The sequence below is a fragment of the Lichenostomus cassidix genome, chromosome 2 (assembly GCF_008360975.1).
Source record: "Lichenostomus cassidix isolate B80296 chromosome 2, HeHo_3.0, whole genome shotgun sequence".
Classification (NCBI taxonomy): domain Eukaryota; kingdom Metazoa; phylum Chordata; class Aves; order Passeriformes; family Meliphagidae; genus Lichenostomus; species Lichenostomus cassidix.
Genome location: NC_139482.1, coordinates 98,666,001 through 98,688,786, shown reverse-complemented (window position 1 = coordinate 98,688,786; position 22,786 = coordinate 98,666,001). Strand labels below are relative to the sequence as shown.

Below are 22,786 nucleotides of genomic sequence, written 5' to 3'. Positions count from 1 at the left end.
ATACAGACTTCATGTCAAGCTTGGTCTCTGAATTTTTCTGCTTTCTTAAGTTCCTTCTTTTTACAATGCTATAGAATCCTTTCCTTTTTTTTTTTTTTCCTTCTCCTAAACTGTGGTTATATTTTCTCAACCATAATTCTAAGTCAAATGTCTTCCTTTTGTTTGGAAAATGGTGCTATATTAGAAATGCATCTGATGTATATAATATGAAAACTAAATGGCAGGGAGAGGAAAAGGGGCAAAGTGTGTGTGTGTGTGTGTATGTCATTACAAAAATTTACAAAATGCTCTGCTTTGAAAGTCTAAACCTTATTCAAATGTAGGCTGTGTAGTCTTCTTTTGATTTTTTTCAAGATCTTATCCTGTATGTTCTCTACTGTGCAAACAGAGACTCCTAAAAGAAATCTAAAGTAGCTTTGTGTGAGTGTATTAATTACATTTTTTCCATTTAAACAAGCTGTCCTTACAAATTAGAAGTGCCCAGTACATTGTATTAGATCACTGAGAAACAAGGCACTGCTTGTTTGGTATTTGAGAGGGGGAAAAAAAAAAAAAGCAAAAAGCTTTATTACAGCCACATCTCAGGTTTGGGTTGCTTAGCAGATAAAACTGTTCCTGGTGATATCTGGAGACCTGTTGAGAAGGAAAGGAACACAGGTCTGTGTTACCTGTCCATGGGCTCTTTGATTTAGCAGCCAGGGCTGAATTTTGTCTGATGCAATGCATGCTTATATCCTAATATGTCTGTCTTTTCTGTAAGGGTAATGCTGTCTGGTTTTGGAAGTAGAAAAAGGACAAAAGATATAAAAGCTTGCAGTTTCATGTTTTCAATCCCACTTTTAATATTTTCTCAGGCAGCTACTTGCTTTGTATTGAATTTAAACTTCTTGGATTTTTATTTACTTATTAATCTCTGGATATTTCTTTGAGTTGGTTTTTTGTTTTTTTCTTTTTTTTGCTGTTGCACTGCAATGTAGTTGCAGCACCACAAAATCCAGTTATTTCTGTTAATAGAATTTTTGTCTATGTAATGCATTATATGTTTTCTATTTGTTCATCTTTCCTGTCCTCACAACTACCTATACTGGGCTCTGCTCAGATACATCTTGGAGATTTCTCTTAAGGCAGTTACTCTTGGCGTTGTCCTCACCATATCCTAGGGCATGGGGATTCTCAGGCAGCATGGTGGAGACAGGGAGAAGCTGTGGTTTAAGTACTTCAGCTCTCTTTAGGTGAGAGAGGATGTTTTGAGGTTTTCTTTCTGCTGCATGTTAAAGCTAACTTGAGGCTTGTCTGTGTTTCAAGGCTGGACAAATAAGTAGGGAGCTGTAAATGCTTTTCTTACCCTCCTTCCTGCTGAACCCAGCAGAAATTCTATAGCAAAGAGAACCTGAACCATTATTTTGAATAGTGATGTTAATTGTACCTCATCATCCATTACCTAACCAGGTCATGCTTTATTTTGTTCACTTTAAATTATCATTCAGGTTTGGTTAACCCAGGAATGCACAGTAGTGACATTAAATACTTGGTTAATTTGAATATTTAAGATTCAGCAAACCAATGTCTGAATATCAGTAACAAAATGCTGGAGTGGCTGCAGCATTCTTTCAGCATCATAAAATTTTTATAGACTTGATTGCTCATATTATTGCTTTTTTTTTTTTTTTTTTTTTTTTGTATAGTTCTTCTTTTTTGCTCCCAGAAGAAATTTCAAGTTGAAATAGTGGAGTGAGCAATATTTTCAAGTACTTCAAAGAGTAGAGAAATAGAACTGTTCCACAAAAAGACTTTTTAAAAAATTTGTATATCCAAAAGAAAAGCATACTTGCAGTTAAATAATAGTGTGAATAGTTAAATAATAGTGAAATCCTTCAGGAGTTTTGAAAAGTTCTTTCACTCCACACAGTCAAAAGACCTTTTGGTAACCAGCAACTCTTCCATGATGTGGAACAGATCCCCCACTTCCTCTGCCAAAGAAGACATTATTTTACATTTGCATTTACATTTACTTTCTTGCTGTTAATGTGGTATTAAAGCCTCCTCTTGTGCTTCAACACAGTGCTTAAATACAGACTGGGTTATAAAATTAGATGATCATTCTTGCAGTGATTAGTCTGCTTGAATTCTTGCATTGTGTCCATTATCCTTGGCACCTCATTGCCTGTCTGAGGGTCTCTGCCCATCAAAGAACTGATATTTTAATGAGATGGATTGCAAAGTTTATTTTGCTGCTTTTGCTGAAATGCTTTTAGATTGGACCTACATGGTCTTGGTGGGCTGTGTAGTCCTTAGGTGGCAACCCATCATCACCTGGCCTCTTGCCAGTCCTGGAGGATGTGATAGCTTTGCTGGTTTTCATCTTGTAAAAGGCTTTGCGCTTCGTTGGTTATAGCTGCTCTGTCAGGCCCATTCTGGCAGATCTGCTGGCAGATTAATTATCATTGGATGTGCATGATTTTGGGGGCAAAAAAGCCCTGTCAAGTTCTAACTGTATGAAGAATTTCAGTAAATAATTTCTCATCTTCAAGTGAAATACGTTTTTTGGCCTAGTGTGGTTTGTGCTGAGCCAACGATAATTTTTTTGCTTGCTCCTCACACTATCTCTTCTTAGGGTAAATTAGAACTTTTTGGCAAAAGGATAGATTAATACTTAGTCCTTGCAGAGTGCTACAGCAGTGTACTTGACATCTGTCTTTTTTAACATTAAATGTTCTCTGGATGTTTCAAATATTTGTCAAGTTCCAGCGCAAGTTGGGACTTAAACCTGAAATTTAGTCCCAAGTTACAAGTCTTTTGGTGTTTGTTTCCATGCAGCGTGTCTGTAGCTCATTCAGTACTGCATTTATTGCAGTAATTTTACTGCCTCTATTAAGATTTTGGATTCTCTGTTTTGTCTATATGATTGTTTTGCTGCCTTTCATTATAATTGATTGGGTAGCTGAGTCTTCCTTTCAAAAACAATGGAATTTTTTTGCATTAAGGCAAAATCAAGGAAAGACTGCAAAAGTCATGAGAATCTCAGAACACAACTTTGTTTTGGTTTTGGAACAGAGTATATGGAATTACAGCTGCAGGAAGAGTCTGAGAAGAGTCTCAGACAAATTCGAATTTTCTCAAAACATCTTCTGTTTCTATCCACCTTCTCATCTAACTAAAATTCACTTTCATGTTTCAACTACTGCTGTGTACTTTTCTCTTGCCCTGACAAACACAGTCTTGCTCATATCCGTGGCAAATGCTCCTGCAAAGATTGTTGTCCCAGCTTGTCACTGAAGTTGGTGATGAATGTTGGCATCACTGGTTGATCAGAGACAGGAGCTGATATTTCAGTGAGAAATGAGATGTGATAGGTAGGAAATGAATAGGTCTTGAAAGCAAAAGCAAGCAATTTATGTGCTAGAGGAGTTATGTTATGGGGGAAGAGGAATTGGTGGAAGGACTAGAAGAGTGACACGAGCAAACTTTCCTTAGCTTTGTCTTTTTAGCACCAGTGGTCATGCTTGAAAGCCCCTTGAGGGGGCACATCCTCTGGGCACTCACAGGATCCTTCTCAAAAGTCTCCCTTGTTGTGTCTGCAGAAACTTAGCAGTGATGAGATTAGGGTATTGTTCTGACTTACATTACTGGATGGTTTCCCTGCACTCTTGATCCCTTTTAATGTTCATCTTGTGCCTTCTCGGAGACTGCAGGGCTCGTGCAGCTGGAGAAAGGAGTTTTTGCTAACAGCCCTCTCTGCAACAAGGCTTATTCATCAGACTTTGCATAATGGCAAAACCGGCATACTTAACCCTTATCTAACAAGCAGCCTCTTCAGTCCTTTGCCTACGTGTTTGCCTATGGATTCAGCCTTAAAATTACCTGGATGGCCTCCTACATAAATCTTGCCCCAGTTCAGCAGTCTCTGCCAAGCCTGTGCTTGGCAATTTGTTGGTCTGGACCTCCCTTTTCTGATCAGTCTCTGCAGCCTCTTCCTTAGCCGTAACCCCTGCAGTACAGCCATCTGTCTAGCTCGATGATACTTTTTTACTTGCAAATCCCTCTTCATCCCTGGTGAGTCATGTAAATCATTTAGCGCACTGCTTGTGTACAGCTCTTTCATAAGCATATAAAGAAAGACAAAAGATGGAGATTTCAGCACACAGTAGAGTTGGTGGATGCAGGAGGAGATGTTATGCAATAAAGCAGGGTGAATAGGTTATGGATAAGGAACACTGGAGTCCCGCACTCACATAGTCAACCTCAGCTACCTGTGTGGCAGATTAAGAGGAATCAGGAATAATAGAGCCTTTTCCCCCTGCAGAGCCCCTTCTGGCTTGAAAGGATTTCTTTAGCTGAACTCTCTTCCAGATTATTTCAGCAATGCCATCACTTGTCATCAGCACTGAGCTCTGTACGGCCTGGTGGCCATTGGGCTGACTCCTTGCAGGAGAGCATGGGTGTTAGTTCACTGACCTCCTCAAGTTCTGGTGCCTTAGGTACCATAAGGCACAGATAGCTCAGCTCAGGGCTGGCCTCTGTGCCTGAACTGGGCTGCCCTTTCCCTCAGTTTGTGCCGTAGTGTACCAAAGGGCTTACGCTGAGCAGGAGCTGATAAGCCCTGACAGCATAGATGATCCGTGTGGTGTGCTCCACCTTTTCCCACTGTGAGTTTAGTGGGAACCTCCTTATTGGGTGCCAGGGCCCCAGGGAATCGTGCTCCCACTGAGAGCTCATCCTGTTGCTGGAGAGGTGATGAGCACTTGTCGTGCTTTCCTGCAGTATGGCTGGGACTGGTCCTGCAATGGTCTTACAGAGATGAATGCTCTTTCTGGAACACCCTTGGCTTAATAAAACAGCTGGATGAGAATGAAAATCCCCCCTAATGGAACTCCCCCTTAACTGTCCATAAGTGAGTAATTACAATTTTAGAGGAATGTTTAAGAAAAAAAAAGAAAAGAAAAAGTGTTCCATATTGAGCTTCAGCTTGATTTCTCATCATGATTGGCTTAAACCCAGAAGTCAGACACTTAATATTCTTGTTGAGTTTTTAACTGTTGCAATTCTGGACAGCCTTTTGATCTGTACAGATGTCATCATACTCTTTGTGAAATTCTTGCCCTCAGCAGCTTTCTGCAGCCAATTCTACCGTCATCTGCATATTGCAGAGAAAAATGTTTCCTTTCATGAAAGTAACCAGTAGTATTTCTCAAGGCCTGGTAAGCCTTGTTTTAGTTTAGATTTGATCAAGTTGTAGATTGCTCAGTGTCAGGCTTTGTAGACATTGCAGAATCCTAGAATGGTATGGCTCTGTGCACCTAGAATAAAGACACATGCTTTATGGCATTTTTCACGCCCAAAATAGCAAACAAATACTAATCCTCACAACATATGGACAGGCATGTGTTTTGAATCTGTGAAGCTGAGGAAGGGCAGGGGGAATTCACAGAACCTGGAAGAGAGTTCCACCTTTCAGCTAGAGTTGGTGGTCTGTTAAATGATGTGGCCAGATTTCAAAGCAGAGGACTCTTTAAAACCATGTGAAACTCCTGACTCAAGCTATTGCACAGAAGATTGTTTCTAAAATTATTAGTGAACTGTTGAATAGCTTAGGTAAACAAAAGTACATGGTTGGAAGTGATTTTGATTCAAAGAATTAAATAATGAGAAAGTCCCTAATCCTGATTGCAGAAGTTTCACCTAAGATGTTATGGGCATCCTATTGTTTCACATTAATCAGCACAGAAGAAGGCACATTCTTCAGCTTTGTTAGAGGAGGAAAACATTGATGTAGCTATTCCTCCTAACTTCCATAATTCTGTAGCAACTATGACACACTAAGTTATTTTTGGCTTAAAATGTTGTAAACAATAAGCCTTGAAACATTTTTGTTGACAGCATAGCATGGAATGGAATAAAATCTGTTGCATCAGAGAGGTCCTAGTATGGTATGTGTGGATGTTAACCTAAACTGTATATGACATAAGCTCTCTTATTTCTAAGTGATTGAATCATTGCCCAGGATATGCTAAAGTTCCTTTGATACTTTATGGGCAAAATTGAATCTTATATCAACTACAGTTACAATTATGCTAAAGAATTAATTTGGTACTGTTAAATCTCAAGTTATAGCATGTGTAATTTTGTCTGTGTAACTCAGGCTAAAAGGAGTTGCAGTTGTGTTACTAGAGCTAAAGCTATGTGCTGAGACAGGACATGATCCGTGCCTGGGAAGCATGGCTGGGTCCTGTGGGAAGGCTAGGAAGCAGAAAATTCCTTAAATATTCCTTTGACTAGAGCCTAATTTTCATAGATGGAATATGTTTTACTGAACATTTTGGAGAGCTTTACACTTGAGATACTGTTTTCCTTTTTTGAATATTGAGGAAGCTTTTATCTTTCGCTTCCTGGCTGAAGGTAACTTTAGATGATGCTGTGAATAGAGTGCGTGCCAATCTGTAATGAAATTTCCAAGTGCAATTTATGTCAGGCACACTGCTTTGACCTTTCTGCTTTGTTTTTGTAGGAGATGTGCAACAGCAGAGTCTAATCTTCCTCTCTCTAAAGTCAGAGCTTGTTTGGTGAGGTTTTCAAAATATTCCAATCTGATAAATACATCTGGCAAGATTTATGAACCTGTTACTATTCCTTAAATTATCTTAATACATCCCATCATCTTGATAATTATGCTTACACAATATCATGTCGGCCATTAATTTGATTTCATATCTAGCTACACAAGGTCTTTGAAAAGTTTTATGCAACACATGCGTTTGTGTACTTTTATCTGCAGTGTTGTGCTACTTACATGAAAATTGTTTTCGGCCTTATTAGTTCTTGGTAAGGCATGACATGTCTGTATATGCCGTATGTGATGGTGCTGTGTTTTGTCCTATCTCTGCCTTGTCCTCGCTTTTCTGTAGCACAGGACAGAGCTGGGACTCTTCAGGAAATATTAAGGAGGGTAGCACATTCCTCTGAGGACTGTTGTGTATAGGGAGTTGTTGGTAACTGTCAGAGCCTTTCAGTAAACAAATACTAATCACCAACAGACTGCAGATTCTGTAAAGCAGGGAGTAGTATTTATTTGGCCTCTTGTAAGTTTTATGTAAAGACCGCAAGTGAAAAATATTTTTTACACAGGCACAATCTTATCCCTGTTTTGCTGTTAAATATTTACATTTATACGCAAGGCTTCATGCTGGTAGTATATATCTCAGCAGGCACATATAAATAGATCCCATGCAGTGATTTATCAGTCTATACAGTGTTGCATGAGCATACACTATGCAAGGAAAACATCAGTCTGACTTGGGAGCTTGGGCTTGGCACCATCCCAGTTCTTCCAAGTGGTTACAGGGTTCAGTAAACTAACAATTTTTCTGGTGTCTCCACAGTGGAAACTTCTCTGTGCCTGATCAGCGACTGACTCAAACAGTTGCTAGTGAAGCAAAAACATCTTTCAAAAGCCTTGCTAAGCTGTGCTCCAGCAGCAGACTTGTCTCTGCAGCCAGGGCAATGCAACCTCCAGCCCTAAGGAAGCTGCTGCTGGAAACCACTGCATCCTTTCCTCCAGCCCCGACCAGCTCAGCTCTCAAAAGGTGATGGGGCAGGACCTGTGACAAGGATGGCCCAAAGTAAAAACATCTGCCACAGCTTCAGAAATGGTCATCAACACCACCACAAGGCAGTAGTTGCTTCACACAGCTTTTGTAGGGGCATAAGCCCTTCTTAACTGAGCCAGTCTGGTTTGCTCACTGCAGAATAGGTGGATGAAAGGTTGGACTAGATCCCACTGCTCCTTCCTAGTCTCTTCTCCTTGCTGAAGCTGGGCCCTGCCATTGGGCATGAGGCTGACTCATGTCCATGGGCTCATTTTAAGGACAACATTGTGTTTCCCTCTAGCCATTTAAATGTACGGTCACTTAAATGAGGAAGACCAGGCTTACTAACCTTCTGCTTTGTGGTCATTATCTAGAGGTGTGTTGGGCAGGGAAACTGGCTTTTGGAAAGCTGAATGCAGTTTTAATGGCAGCTGTGCTCCATTCCCCAAAGCTTTTTTTCTGTTTGGTTTTTTCTGGTATCTGTGGAACAGACTTTGCACTGCTTTTGTTCATTCACTTTAGAGCTTAGCAGGTCTGGGAGGAATCCTGAGTATATAAAAAACAAATGGGAAATAAGACATTGACCAAAATCTAGAGAAATATGGACTACAAGTCTCCTGTGAGTTGCCTGGCTGGCTTTCCACCTCTAAATTATTTCCATGCAGCAAGTTTAGCAGGGATAGACCTAACAGGCATTGCAAGTTGCCAGGAATTTTTTGTATGATTGTAACTATTTTTGATTTCCATCTTAAGAAAAAGTGTGCTTTTCATTGTTAACAGTATTTTGGCATGATAGCAGCTTTATAGAGAGGAGGACTATGAAAAGGATATACCTATCTGTGCCTAATAGCAATAAACAGACCCTTTTCCTGCGGGAAAAGCACAGTTCTTACTCTTCCGTGGTGATCTGCCAAATGGGCTGGATGGGAAGAACTTCTGTGCCCTGTTTGCTCCTGTCTCTGGCGTGGCTCTACCCAGCAGGCTCAGCTGCTCTTGGCTACAAGTGCTCCGGTGCTTGTGGCAATGATACCCTGACAAAACACTGCTGAATTAAATCAGACTAGCCTCCCCCATCTTGTAAAAACAAAACTTTCAAGTGAGAAGTAAGTCTGATTGCTTTAATGTCTTTGTGTCTTCCTCTTTGCCTTCCCTTTTAAATTAAAGTGCTCATCTCGATGTTCTGTCTTACTTGGAAATCTGAAGGAGTGGTGGGGGGGGTGTGGAGAAATAATGATGAAGGAAGAGATAAATGTAGCAAAGGTGGAAGTGATAGTTTATTCATGGCGTTACATCTCTGTTATCTTGATCTGGCCTACTTGAAGACTGTTTTTTTCCCATCCAAGCTCCTTTGATGAGTGTTGATAGTTCTCTCCCACTGCTGTGGCCGCAGCCTGATCCTCTCGCCCCACTTCCCTCACAGTCAACATCCACAGGATGTATATTATAATTTGTGTGGATGGAAGTAGAAGGAGCAAAAAATAACCTTCCCTGGCATAGTAGGCAAACCATCCATCTGTTTTCCACCAGCTCCCACATCTCCTGTTTCTGAAGTTGCTGCACCTATTTTGCAGCTGACTGCCATGCTCCGGCTATTGTGCTGGAATCAACAACCCAGAGATTCTCTTCCACTTTTTATTACCTTTCCTTCTGGGAATGACTCCATAAACCAAACGTAGTTCTGGAGTTCTGCTGATTTTGATTATTACCCTTTGAATTAGAGAAGTAGGAGATTTATGTTCTTTTGTATGGTTGAGAGACTTTCAAAGGCAAGCCAATGTGGAGATAGCTTTCCATTCTTGCTGCCAATTTTCTCATGCTGTTGAGGAATTCATTTAGGCTTACTTTTTAGGCAGGGTTTATTGGGGCTTTTTCACCTCTCTGATATGGCTTACACCAACTGTTAAAGTCACGAGCCAGTCTATCAAAATCATGATCAGCTTAAAGATCACGAGCCTTTAATAAACAGTTTATTTTCTTGGGTCTTTGCAGCCTGCTTGGCTTTTCAGGCTCTTCTGTGTAAACTCTGCTGGAGGCCTGCCTTAATGGCAGCTGATTCCAAGGTAATCAGTTGTTTTCAAAAGCTATGATTTTAAATACAGCATCATGAGACTTGCAGTAAAATTTCAAGGGTTGGTAATGCTGAGTCTCTTATTCTAGAAGCTTTACAGTATTTTAATTGCTTTTGTGAGACCTTTAGAGTGGCGCTCCCCCTCCCTCCCCAGCTGCCTCATTTGAAGCAGTTCATGCAGCTTGCAACATGGCTCTGTCAAGGTTCACAGAGACTCCAGCTTCTTTCCTATGTGACCCAGACGTTCTGTCCCCTGAAATGTGCCAGACGGACAAGAGGTTACTTTGAGAAATAGTTCGCACTTTTCCCAGACTCTGCTGCTCAGCTTCTCTAACAAATATGTAGCTGAGGTAATGTCACTGTAGATAGTAATTTGTACATCTTTTCCAGAAGCTGAATGCCTAAGCTAATAAAATCAAGAAACTGTCACAAATGGTTTTCTTTCCCCCCATGTTTCCTTCTGTCACTGATTTAGGAGCTTTAATTTGGGCTGTTTCACAGTGTAGAACTGACGTTTTCCTTTGGCTGAAGTAGAACCAAAGGACTTCCCTGCCAGTGTACAAAGAATTTGCTCGAAGGTTTTCTGAAAGTAGCAAAGCTTTTTTTTTTTTTTTTTCAGCTGAGCATGGTTGTGTTTCCACTCACTTGCATTGAAAATGGTGTTAGTTACTGCACAAATACCATTTCAAATCATGCCACTCTGTTTTAAGGCATTTCTCATCACCCTTATCTAACTGTAGTAAAATCCTTTCTTTCCAGCTATCTTTTTCTCAGCTGCAAAGTAACAATGGTGACTGCACGATTCATTACTCTTTGCATGGTATTTTCTGACTAGGTTAAACATTTACAATAGGGCAAGGTATTCTGCTGTAGTTCATTACCGTGTGCTTTCCCTGGGTTGGGTTGGAGTCAAGGGTGGTTAAACCTACAGAGAGCTCTCAGGAAAACCAAGGAAACATAAGAGTTCAAGTGCTGTGCCTACATGAAGATCTTTTCCTAGGTGGAGGTGAAACTGGAGATCAGTCAGATTATTCCTAGTTCCTTGGATCTCCTACATACCCCACCAGAGCCTCATGTGGGGAGTCACTGCTAGCCTTGAATCACATGTCTTGTTCTTGTTTGAAGTTTCCACTTTGAGCAGGTACTTATAGGTGTCAGCAGATGTGAGCAGAGACACTTCTGTAGCCTGACAGGGATGCTTGGGGAGGCCCAAGGTCAAGTATTTTCTTTAAAGCAGACAGAGGCAATTTTCCTTACTCAGGTAAGTGGGTAAGTGCTCTGTTTTGGAAGGGGTTTTTGTTAGCTTTCTCTGATCAACCTTTGCTTTCCACCACCCTCCCCCTTGAATAATTTAATTTCTGCTTAAAGGAAAAATATTTTCAAATTCTTCTTTCTGGGTTTGGTAGTGATTTGTTGTTCTTATTGAAAATTTAGCACCTTTTACATGCACTGCAATTAGAAACAGGGACAGAAACTCTCTAGAGACTGGAGTGCTGTGCAGTAGTAGAAACTGTGAAACAAGGCAAGGTAGAACAGAAAACAAGTCGTAAAATGGCCAGGCATCCTTTGTGCTGTACAGCTGCACAGAAGTCTTCACTCTGTTTCAATGTGTTGAAATGAAAAATAAAAAACAAAAGCAAAAATAGAAGATGAGGAACAGAGCAAGGGAGGAGAACAGAGATAGAAAGCGAAGTGACTTTCTCACAAACTGTCTGATCATTTATGCCAGAATCTCCCTACCTGATCCAACCACTGACTTTAGCCCTGCCCTGAGTCCTGCACCATGCCAAGAGCTGCAATCGTAAACTGGAAAGTGGATTTGTACATAGCCAAAACGATGATTTTCCCAGTGACACTCCACACTGCATAAACAGATGTCTCCTTTGTTAGTCATTTCTTATGTATCCTTGGTGGGATGGTCCTGGCTGAAGTACAGTGTAAATACCTTCCCAGTGACTCCTGCTTACCCCAGCTGGAGGTGGAGTTGAAATGGCAGGCAGATGTACACTAGCTCTTCCCCAGCATATCCTGTTTTTTTCAGAGGGTTTTATCTAAGGCACAATTGTCACTTGGGATAAATATGATACTTTCTGCACCAGCAACAGGGAAGGTTTGGCTTTGATTTAATTTAACCAGACTGTGATAGACTGGTCTCAGGGGCAAGGAGGCAGTGGGGTTTGCATCACCAGCTCTGCTGGCTTGCATCTCTTGGCTAGAGATGTCTCCTTAAGGACTCTTCTTCCAAGCAGTGGGTTATGGTTTACTGAAGCCCATCACTTTTAGTAAAGACGGCAAAGACTATAATTGGTTTCATTTTATACAAATTCAGTGCTACTTGGATGAATTGCAAATTTGGTGAAGCACCAGGTACCTCAGTGCTATAAAGAAATGCAATTTAATTTTTAATTTGAGTTTCATTCTTTTTAAATATTTCAGGTTAGTTTTTCTGTCTCTTTTTTCAATTGTATATTTTTCAAGTTGGAAGCTGCCTCAGCACGTTAGATATGCTACTGTGGTGGCATTTCTTAGCTAAGCTCAAGGGGAGTTTTGGAGGTTGCTGTCTCCTGAGAACATAACTCAGTAAGACAGTGGCTTCCTTGGTGAAGTCAGTGCGAGAGCCTTCTGGCTTTGCATCTGCCTGCCACCACTGAGGTTTTGGCAGTACGACTGCTGGCAAGGCCAAACTGCTGAGCCATCGCTGGTGAGATCTGCGTGGAAAAACAACTCTACAGGAAAAAACATGCTGGATGTTGTTATTCTGGATCAACTCAGTGATGTGTTTTGTAGGATGGTGGCACAAAGAGTTGTGGTGGCTAGCTGTGGTGTGAGTCCACGTGAGTGGGACCCTTTAAACCTCCATTCAGTACCATAGCCAGCAATCTGTCAAACACCACACCACTCAGATGTCTGAGTTAGTTTAAGTACTAAGTGTTATGGAAATACCTTAAGCCAACCAAGACACAATTAGAGTCTTCTGCGACTTCCACCAGTTGTCACGTATTTCCCAAGTTAAAGTTTCCACGTTAAAATAGGTAAATGTTAAATTAATCAGACTGATTACTGAATTCATTTTCAGAAAGTTGGTTAGCTGCTGGTATTTGTGGATTGCTGATTCATTTGGGAGATGCAATGCAGCAGGGAGTGTGGATATGTCTGTCGGAAAAAGAGGCATTTCACTTGTGTCCTTTAAAGCCTTTCTTCTCTTCAAATACGCACCTAACAAAAACACTTTCTGAAAGGTATTCAGTGGTGGTTAAAAGCAGAAGATGTGTTTATGCTGCGGGTTGTTAAATGTATTTACAGCCTTTTTTTGGAGCTCAGTGGGAATTGTGCTGTTGCTGTTTGTTGGTCTGCTTCAACAGCTGCTGGTTGAAATTAAAGAAAATCCATTGCCTTGATTTGCAAAAATAGATTGCTTGTGCTACGATGAGGTATGAGAGGCAATTTGAGTGAAGCCCAGCACATGTAGTATGTCATGAGAAAACATGTAGTTTGCAATATTCAGATAATCAATATTAATGGATCGGTAGGTTCTTAAAATATAAAAATAGTTGTGTTTGAACTGTTTTCTTGATTTTCTTTGGGATTTCTCAAGCTTGGCCAAAGGAACTGAGGACTCTGGTTTCACATTTGAGTCAGTGGTGGTGACTTCAGGTCGTGCTGTGCAGCCACTCTTTCCTGTCCTGAGCTGTGCAGATACAGGTGTTTTCCACTACCGTGAAGTATTTCCAGGAACTTGCTTGGCAGAAAAATAATTTGGAAAAAAACAAAGAGCACTAGAGCCAGTGCTGGTCAGTCCACATACGTGGTAGTTTAAGCAGACACTTCTCTGGATTCCCGTTTTTCTGGCAGCTTGCAGTCCTCAGTCAGTTTTTTCAGGTTCATCATTGGAAGATGATGAAGTTGGCAAAAATAGCTGTGGATGCAAGTCCCTCTGACCACTGGCAATGTGCAATATGGGAAGCCCAGTGAAAATAGAAAGACCTGCTCCCAAACACCTGCTAAAGTTACCTCACTGCAGAAGTGAACCTTTGGCACTTGGTCCACATCTTTTCTGTTCACTGGAAGCTTTGCTGCTGGGAGCCTTGCTCTCTTTTCATTTCTTTCCTCTGCAGTGGCTGGAGAGGCCACATCTGAAAGGACAGTCCTTGCAGTTATTGACAGGTGCAACTTTTGTCTCATCCAGGATGTTCCTACTCAGTCTCCTGACTGTAGTGACAAGGTCATGGTGCACATTTCTTAACAATGAAGAATGTTGAATAAATAAAAGTACATAACAAGAAATGAAATTTGTAGGTCATACAGGCAGCCAGCCAGATTATAATGTGTGTGAGAATGTGTGTGTAATTATGGTGTTTCAAAAGTAGAGCAGGGACTTTCCTTGCATCATGTTTAATTTTATTCTCCACATAAAAATATATTGTTGGAATTCATTTGGCATTTACTATTGCATGTAAGGATAAATCAACTGTCAGACAATGGAAGTCGTTTTCTGCTATGTTTGGTACTGATCCTCATCAGTGGGATACTCTGTTTACTTTTACTTCCCTCCCTTCAAGAGACAAAACTGAAGTGGAGGAAGTTCTGAATTATAAGAGATTTCAAATAGGTAATCACAGAGAAAAGATTGGAAAAAAGGAGACCAGAAGGGACATAAGTCTTTGATATGCAAAATGTCAATATTTAAGTGTCAGTAGTCAATGGCCTGCCATAATTTCCAGAGGAAGCAAAGACATCAATTTAATGTACCACAGACATGATTTAGGCTAAAAGTCTGTAAGACCAGAGATGATAAAACATCATCAGTGGCTACCTGAGGGTTACTCAATGTGGTATCCTCACAAGAGGTGAGAACAGCTTAGACAGTTATCAGCCATGGGCAATATTCATGCACGTGTTCTTACCTTTGAGTAGTAGGGTCGGACTAGTTAATATGTGACTTCTTCAGCCCCACATTTCTATATTTTTATGCATGAATAAAAAAACCCCTACAGTACCCTGTAGCTAAACCAGAGGATTTTGTTAGATCACTGTCTGCTTTCCGTGTCTAATTTTATCTCTGCCTGCACTTGGTCTTGCTCTCTACCTCCGGCCACATGTTCTTGCCCACTTCCTTGTGACAGTTCTCCTACAGCTGTGTGGTGACCTAGACTGTGATGCTGACCCAACAGGAAAGCAACCCAGTAAGAGATTAGTTTACTGTAATTTATTCAATTTATGTAGCCATTCAGTAGATGCAGTGTAAACATTTATGAGTGATAGTTTATAGTTACATACTCTGCCAGGAATGTTGATTAATGGACAATGCAAGATACAGGATTAAGTCTTCTGAAATTTTCTCCAGGTCTTATAATGGTTTGGAGAAGTCACTTAAAAATTTTATCTTGTTTCCTTGTCTGCAAAGTAAAAATATTTGTCTAACTTGCAAGAACTGTTGTACAGCATTTAAAATTAAGTTTTAAGAGTGGGTGAAAGTCTGAAAATACTGTGTCTTTTTTAAAGGTCAAAATAACATTTTCTGATAATTGTGGTGCAACATTAACTCGAGCTGACACAATTTTTTATCTCTATATGCCAAAATAATTTGTCTGCTGTGAATGTAGTTAGTAGAGTCAAAGTATCAACTCAAAAAATAATTCCTTAGACATTTATTACACTGAATGCAGCTTGTATTTTCTTATTTTTATTCTCACTGCATAAGGAGAGGTTTAATATTTTCCCAACTCTTTTTGACTGCACTCTGGAGCACTTTGTGGTCAAAATGCATTGAGTACTATGGAAAGGTTGCTAAGATTTCAACCTTTCCGAAATGCAAGCTGTAATCAGGGGACTGTGATCATGCTGTCTTTCTTCTGCCTAGGGAACTGGAGAGTTCAGAGCTGCATGAGCTGTAAACACACTGTGTCATCCCTCCTTAGGCTCTTACAACAACATGAAAGCCCTTATTGGCAGCCTTGGCACATTTTCCTGAAATCTTGTTGGTGTAGAACCTACTAAGGCAAAGGAGTAAACAGCTTTTGATCCTGCATAGCTGCAATGGGAACAAAAGTCTGGAATACAAAGAATCTGGAATACACAAGTTCAGGTTGGTTTTAGGAGCAGCACTTGGCAGCCCATGGGGAAAAGTGCTGTGCTTATCCCTGGTGGCCAAGGACTGCGTGCTGGTAGGATGTGTCCTGTGGATGGGTCTGATAAAATGTAGGTTTCCTCCTGAGCTGCTGGAGCATTTAGATGTGCATGGCTGAATATGGTCACCGAGGGGTTTTGTTACACAAAGCAGTCAGGTTGACCCTCGTGTATTAACAGCTATGTCAAATGCAGCTGTAAATACTGAGCTGCTTCCAGCGGCTACCTGTCTTCTGACTGTGCACTTGTATGATGCTTTGTCTGTGGTTTGGCCAGCATGGTGCACACACTCTGGATTACAGCTTGAAGCTGACACTGTTCGAGACTTCACTGAACTGTTTGATTCTTCCTGAAGTTAATATCCAATTTATGGTGCGTTGTCATTGCTGGATTATAGTTACCAACTCTTAGAGCCCTTCTCTGTAGTCACGCATTGATTTGCATTTTCTTCAAAACCTGCCTTTCAAGGCTACTGATTATAGGAATACTTAAGAATTCTGGTCTCACTGTAAAATAGGTTAATTTCCAGCTCTCTCAGTTGCAAAGAAAAGCTTAAACACATGGTCCCTGAAGGCTTTGAAACCAGATAAAATTAAAGAAAAAATAATTTTTAAGCTCTTGTGATATATGTGCTGCCACAAATTCTGAATAGTTTGAAGTGGTAACTCACGTTACGTTGATTGACTTCATATAATGTTAATTTGTCAAATATCACTCTGCGTGTTTGGCTGTGTTTTTATTCAGTGCCAGTTTCAAGACCTAAAACAAATAACTCCAGGCTCTGGGTATTTTTTTGCGTTGATGACAGTATGTTCAAGCACAGTGAATAATATTAATAGCAAAAAGTTTTTTCTTCACCATCTTACTGATAATGCCTGTAAGTACATTGGTAACTTTTAAAAAAATTATTCAGGTTTTCTTAATAATATATTTAACTGTAATTGACAGGCTGCTTACCCCTGCTTCACAGTCTGTCCTGTAAGTTGCTAAACCAAAATGAGTTGTTAGTGTAATCTCCCCAGCATCACATCTGTGCTCTGTTTCAAGAAAGTCTTATGTCATAACTGTTCTTGAAATACAGTTGAACCCCATCTGGATTTTCCAGTTACTTGTTTGCATTTATGGTGAGCACTAGGAAATCCAGGGAGAACTCTGTGTGACTGCAGTGAGAGAGGGCCAGGCCCCACATGGACCCAATGTGCAGTTTTAAGGATTTCCTATGGAATTTTGATGCTAAAAGATTTGCTAAATTCGAACTAATGAGAAATAAATGTAGCTTCAGAAGTTACTGACAAATCTGACTAAACTCAGTCTAACCTCTTAGTTCTGCTGAACTGTAGCTCAGTATCTTGACAGTTGCTCTTTTGATCAGGAGTTTTTATTTAATGCTTTTTGCAAATTTTCTCTTTGGGAGAGAAATCAAGAAGTTTTATTACATAGTGAGCCTACAAATATCAAGATGGAATATGAATGCTAAACTAGTTTAACTTGGCAGCACCTTTTTGTTAGTTATTTTGTGACTCCATTAATATGCCATTATTAACTTGATGATTTTTATGCAAGCCAACTTCCCTGTTTTAAAAAAAATGAAAAGGAGATTGTTCCTGAGTAGCTGTATGCCTTACCAGGCAAGTGCAAACGTGGTAATGCAGCGATGTGGCTTTCCTGCTTTTAATGTAAGGTCTCTAGACAATACTTCACTACAGGGTGTAGACATGCTGTTAGAGGATCATGTTTCCATAAAACAACAGAAGCTTAAGTTAGTGCATTGGGTTTGCTAAAACACGTTTGCTTCCCCATCTTAATATTGTTTTCATTGGATACAATCAAATACTTTATCATTCAGATAACAAAGTGTGTCAGCAAGTAATTGTATTTGCAAATTTCAGGACATAATTATGTGAGCATATGCAAAATTATGGGCAAAGAAAGTTGGTAACCCAGTTAAGACGAGACTGAAAATTTGACTTATTGTATATACATGCTGTTTGAAACAAAGAGGGAGAGGCAATGCTTTCCCTGGAAAGAAAGAAGTCACTATGGTGCTGGCATTGCTCTTTAATGTGCTCTGCCAGTACAAAGGATGCAAGGGTTTTTTTATTATTTTAATCCTTTTCCAATTAAAGTTTTCTTTTGAGAAGGTGACAGAAATTATTGGAGAACAAATTGAGAAATGAGAGCCGTAATGACGTTAAGACTTTTCTCCTGCTTAGAAATTAATGTTTGGCAATTCAAGTGAAGAGGCTGGGAAATAAGCAAAAACCTCAAAAGCAGGAAAATACCCTTACCTGTCACCCTGTCACTAGCATTCAAGTGAGTCTACAGCATAGGACTTTTGTTATACAGCTGTTAATGGGAATAGTGAGTTAGATGCAGAGCCCTGGTATGCTCTGCCAGCACAGTAAAAAGGTGGGTTTTGGGGGGTGGTCCAAAAGTGCAATCAAGAATAAAGCCATCTTTCCCCACTGTTGGTTGTGGGGGGTGGGGGGGGTGGAGGAAGGTAGGAAAAAAGGTTTTCTTTTTAGAGTAAAAAAGATCAATTTCCTTAACACCAATGCACCTTTCTTCCTTTAGTCTTTTCTATCCTTGCTCCAAGCCCCCTGACCAGAGCTGTGCTTCTGTTCAAGGGAGAGGGATGCTATTCCCCTGTGGGTCTGGTACATTTTGCCTCAGTAAGGGTCAGAGGGGCTGTTTCAGAGGGACTGGAAGTTCCCTGGCTCCACATGCCAGCTCCACACTGCTCCTAGCCCCAAGCTAGCAGCTGAGCTGAAATCTCCAACTCCAATTCCGTGCTCACTAGCACTGGTTAAGCACTGGGTGGTCAGTTTGGGTCTATTTTTAGGGTATGAATAAGGATTACGTGTTTCAGCTGTCTGCACCTTTTGTGTAACACCAGACTTCTTTCCCCATTTAAAGTCTGAGCTGATGGGGAAATGTGAGTGGAAAAGGTTTCTGAGATCTGTGGTTTCTTAATGTCAGAATAGTAAGGTTTGGGTTAGGTTGCAAGGCAATCTGACACAGAAGGCTTGCTTATTGCAGAATAAGTCCCTGGAGTTTAATTTTATTTGCATTCCACATTCCTTAGAGCAAATAAAAAGTGTGAGTTTTGAAATGGTTTAGATGGATTTTTCCCAAACCTCAACAAAATCTGTGATCTCATTGTTCATAACCCACTTTGTTAAATTCCTTACTTGGACTATGGATGATGAAGATTGCTTCTGCACTTCTCACAGCTCTGTTAAGTCTACATACATAGCTTATTCTGTCAAAGATGTTTTTTTCTAATGAGGGCTTGCTAGTGCAAGTAAACAGTTCTCACCATCGTGGCAAACTGGTCTTTAAGGGATTATCTGTTGTGACAGCCTCAATCTTTACTTGTTTCTCTGGTGAAATCTGGTGCAGTACATTTTGACTTCCATCTGATTCCCTGATGATATTTAGTCCTACACTCTGCTGTGCTGCTTCATGCTGCTTAGCAGGAACTGTTGGCTTGAGCTTTCCATCTCCAGGAGCTGCTCCTCTGTTATTCCTCTCTTGCACATACATCCTGAGATTGGAACCTGCTACAGACGGAACAGTGCAACCATATACAGAGAGGCTATGTTTGGCCTGAAAAGGTTGCAATCTAAAAATGAGCTTGATGATGTCTAGACAAGACTGTAAGTATTTAGTACCTTTACAATGCTTTGCATCTTCAAAGCACTCTGCAAACGTTAACTGATTAACATAACTGCGCCATCTGTTTTGATGTTTACATTTTGTGCAGGCAAAATTCCTGCTTTGTTTTATTACCTCTTGCAGGTATGTGGATGTCATTATTATGGCCCTTCAGAGGATGGTAAAGTCAGGTCCATGCATGTCTCCAGTAACATTTTGCCTTAAAACTCAAGCCAGTGTCATTGGTGCTCCACTCTCTGACCTGGCTATGACAGTTGGGATTATTTCCCTCTGAAATTTCAGCCTCTAGTCTGTGGAAACTGTTGTTCCTGTGGCTGCCGGAGGCTGCTGCCTCTCTTGTCACTTTGCTGCTGAACTTAACTGTTTTATCCCCAGCCATGGATAGGCAGGGACACATCAGCAGTGTGGCAGCTTCTCTAGTAATCCCAGATAGCCAGCTGAAATACTGGCTCATGCAGAAAAGGTGGTAGAAGCCATAAAGATAGTGAAAAGAAGGGGAAACCTTTACTTAGCTTTTGGCAAAAGGTTGTTTTTCTCTCCAACTTCATGCATGACTACAAGAAATGTCATTGTATTCTTCTTTTTTCAACTTGATATTCGGAGATTTTGTGTAACTGAGGGACTGTGCAGATCAGCCAGTGTTAATTTTCCATTTCAGTTTAAATTTCTTACCAAAGAGTTCAAGACTGTTTCAAGGCTGATTTAAATCAAAGCGTTAGTGTTACTGACAAGAATCAGAGCTGAAAACTCTTAAACCAAACCCAAACCACACTCTTCATTTATGTCTTTTTTTTTCCTTTTGTTTCCAACTCCTTACCATTTCAGTGTTTCACTGCCTGAGTGGCTTTTCAGGTAGATCACACAACCTAAAACTACCTTTATTTCCAAGTTACTGCAACTTTGTTTTGCAGAAGAGCTCTAAAGAAACAAGTCCTCTGCTGTCAGCAAGGAGAGACCGGCAGTGTTTTGATCCAGGGAAAATTGCAAAGACACTCCGTGAGAGAAGCCAATCGTAAGAGACGTGTAGCGAGGCAGTGTGCTGGCAGACTTTTGCGTCAGTAAAGGAGTCATCGCTTAAAATCTCAGATTAAACTCAGATTAAATTGTGCCGTGCCATCTCGTGGGAATCAGCCGTGACCGAGAGGAGCCGTGGCGGCTGCTCGGCGTCAGGGAAAGGCCTGCTGCAGCTGCACCTCCCCTCAGAGCTGCTCTGCTCTGCTCTGCTCTGCTCTGCTCTGCATGGGGAGGCAGACAGCACGCATGGGCCTGGGAGAAGCTCGTTCACAAATTCGATGTCTGGCATGGTTCACACCATGGTTTTAAGTGTGACCTTGAGGCATTTGCAAGGAATATCTTTATAAAGGCTGTAACGAATGTGCAAGAGACTCTCACAGGCAAATTTTCAATTAATAAGCCAACAAACCTGCAACATGGGATATAAATAGATTGAAAAGATGGACTTGGACAGACCTAGACAGTGGGTGTGGCTTTCCTTCACACTGAATATTTTTGCAGCATTTTTTTGTTTGTTTGCATACTCGCTTCTGGTAGAGACATTTTTGTATGTTTGCAGGCTAGGATATGGCAGTGGGAACAAAGCTCTGACAAAATGGAATTGTCCTTTGTCAGACTGTGAAATCTGAAAAGCTGATGTCAAGTGCCATTAAAGAAAGGTTGAACTTTTCGTGAAAGATATGCTGTGGAAGTGGTTTAGGAAAGGACTCTGTCCTGTAGCATCCCTGGGATGAGGTGAGACAGCTGCAATTATTCCCCTCAAACTGAGCCTCTCACTTTGCCAGAGCAAGGCTGGAAGAAGCCAGACACAGCCATGAGCAACTGGCTCTGGGTGGCCCTGCTTGAGCAGGGACAGGTTGGACGAGATGACCTCCAGAGGTCCCTCCTTCCCTCAACCCTTCTGTGAGTGTGCGATTCAGAGCCTTTCTCCTATTCCCTCCTAAAGTTTCCTCCTTACAGTTTGGTTTCTTTCATGTACATGCTGCAGTCCCTTCAGTAGGCTACTCTGGGAAGGAAGAATGTGAATACAGAGAATTGCAGACGTTGCAACAAAGTTATGTGCAGCCAATTTTACACGATGGAAGACTGCCTCCTATAAAATGCTGAGCATCGTTTGCTCAGATGGAAGGAATTACGCTGAGAACACAAAGCATTCTGTAGACTCTGGCTTTATATAGAGAATCCCACAGCAATCAGAGTGAATTTTGCATCTGACTAAGTCAACAGAGAGGAATTCTATGCCTGTCTTCCCTATGATTGCCCTTATTAGTTCAAACATTCCACCCCCATCCAAAAGAAGACAATAGCATTTTTATATTCTGTATAGGAAAATGTTTCATATAATCTATGTAGATACTTCTGTGATCTTAAATGTGTTTCTTCCAGCCTTTTATATCCTTGTGGACCCATATCTCAAATGCCTTTTCAGTCGTAATCTTTCCTCCACCCCTAAGTTTTGGGAGATGCAACCACAGTATGTGTCTTCAGTCAGACTAAATTAAGATCCCACATGGAGTGAGGAGCTTTACATTTTTAGCCAATTTATAAGTAATTTTGTTTTATTCTGTAAAATAATGGTGATAAGCAATCACTGGCTTTATATTTACATCTCACATGAACAAAAAGGGAGGAGGTCTCTTACTGCAGCACCATGATGAAGATTCTGAAAGTCCATATAAGATGAAAATTATTTGCATGTAGGCACAGAGGGAAGCACTGTGCAAGCATCTAATTGCAGCACTCCCTGCTGACTGTTTTTAATGTGTGTTGGTTTTATTAAGCATTCTTAATATGAAGCTAGACTTTTGCTTAGGCAAAAAATATAAGAGAAACAGCAGTTTTAATGCTCAGATTACTGAAGTGCATGCAGTTGGGAAAACCTGTCTGGATGCAGTGGATTAGGTGAATTTGTTCCATCTGTGAAAAATGATAATTAATTGGTTTTGTGATCCTGCATTGCTTGACAGGCCTTTTGTGTGTGTGTGAGAGAGTATGCACAGTATGTATGGCTCTGTTACATCTTGAAGTTTTGGTTTCATGTGTTATGCTATGCATTGCATATGAGGGACAACGTTTGCATGACAAATTGCAGATCCATATGGCATTAAGTTTTGACGTCCTGTACTTTTAGGTATCTTCAAGGAACTGTGCCTGAGGAGGTGAAGAGGGGAATCTGCTGGTGACTTTTCACTACACGTGATATCTCTTTAAAACTCTGCTGTCAAATAAAACTGGTCATGGTTCAGTCCTAGATGAAATGCAATATAAAAATGACATAACTTTGTATATTGATATATGGTAGCCATATGTAATTTGA

At 40.7% G+C, this 22,786-nt stretch overlaps 1 protein-coding gene across 3 annotated transcripts in view; it reads left to right on the top strand.

Moving 5' to 3' along the window:
- Window positions 1–22,786, top strand: part of LDLRAD4 (low density lipoprotein receptor class A domain containing 4) — a 285,556-nt gene that overhangs the window by 194,699 nt on the left and 68,071 nt on the right. The gene's annotated exons all lie outside the window — the stretch shown is intronic.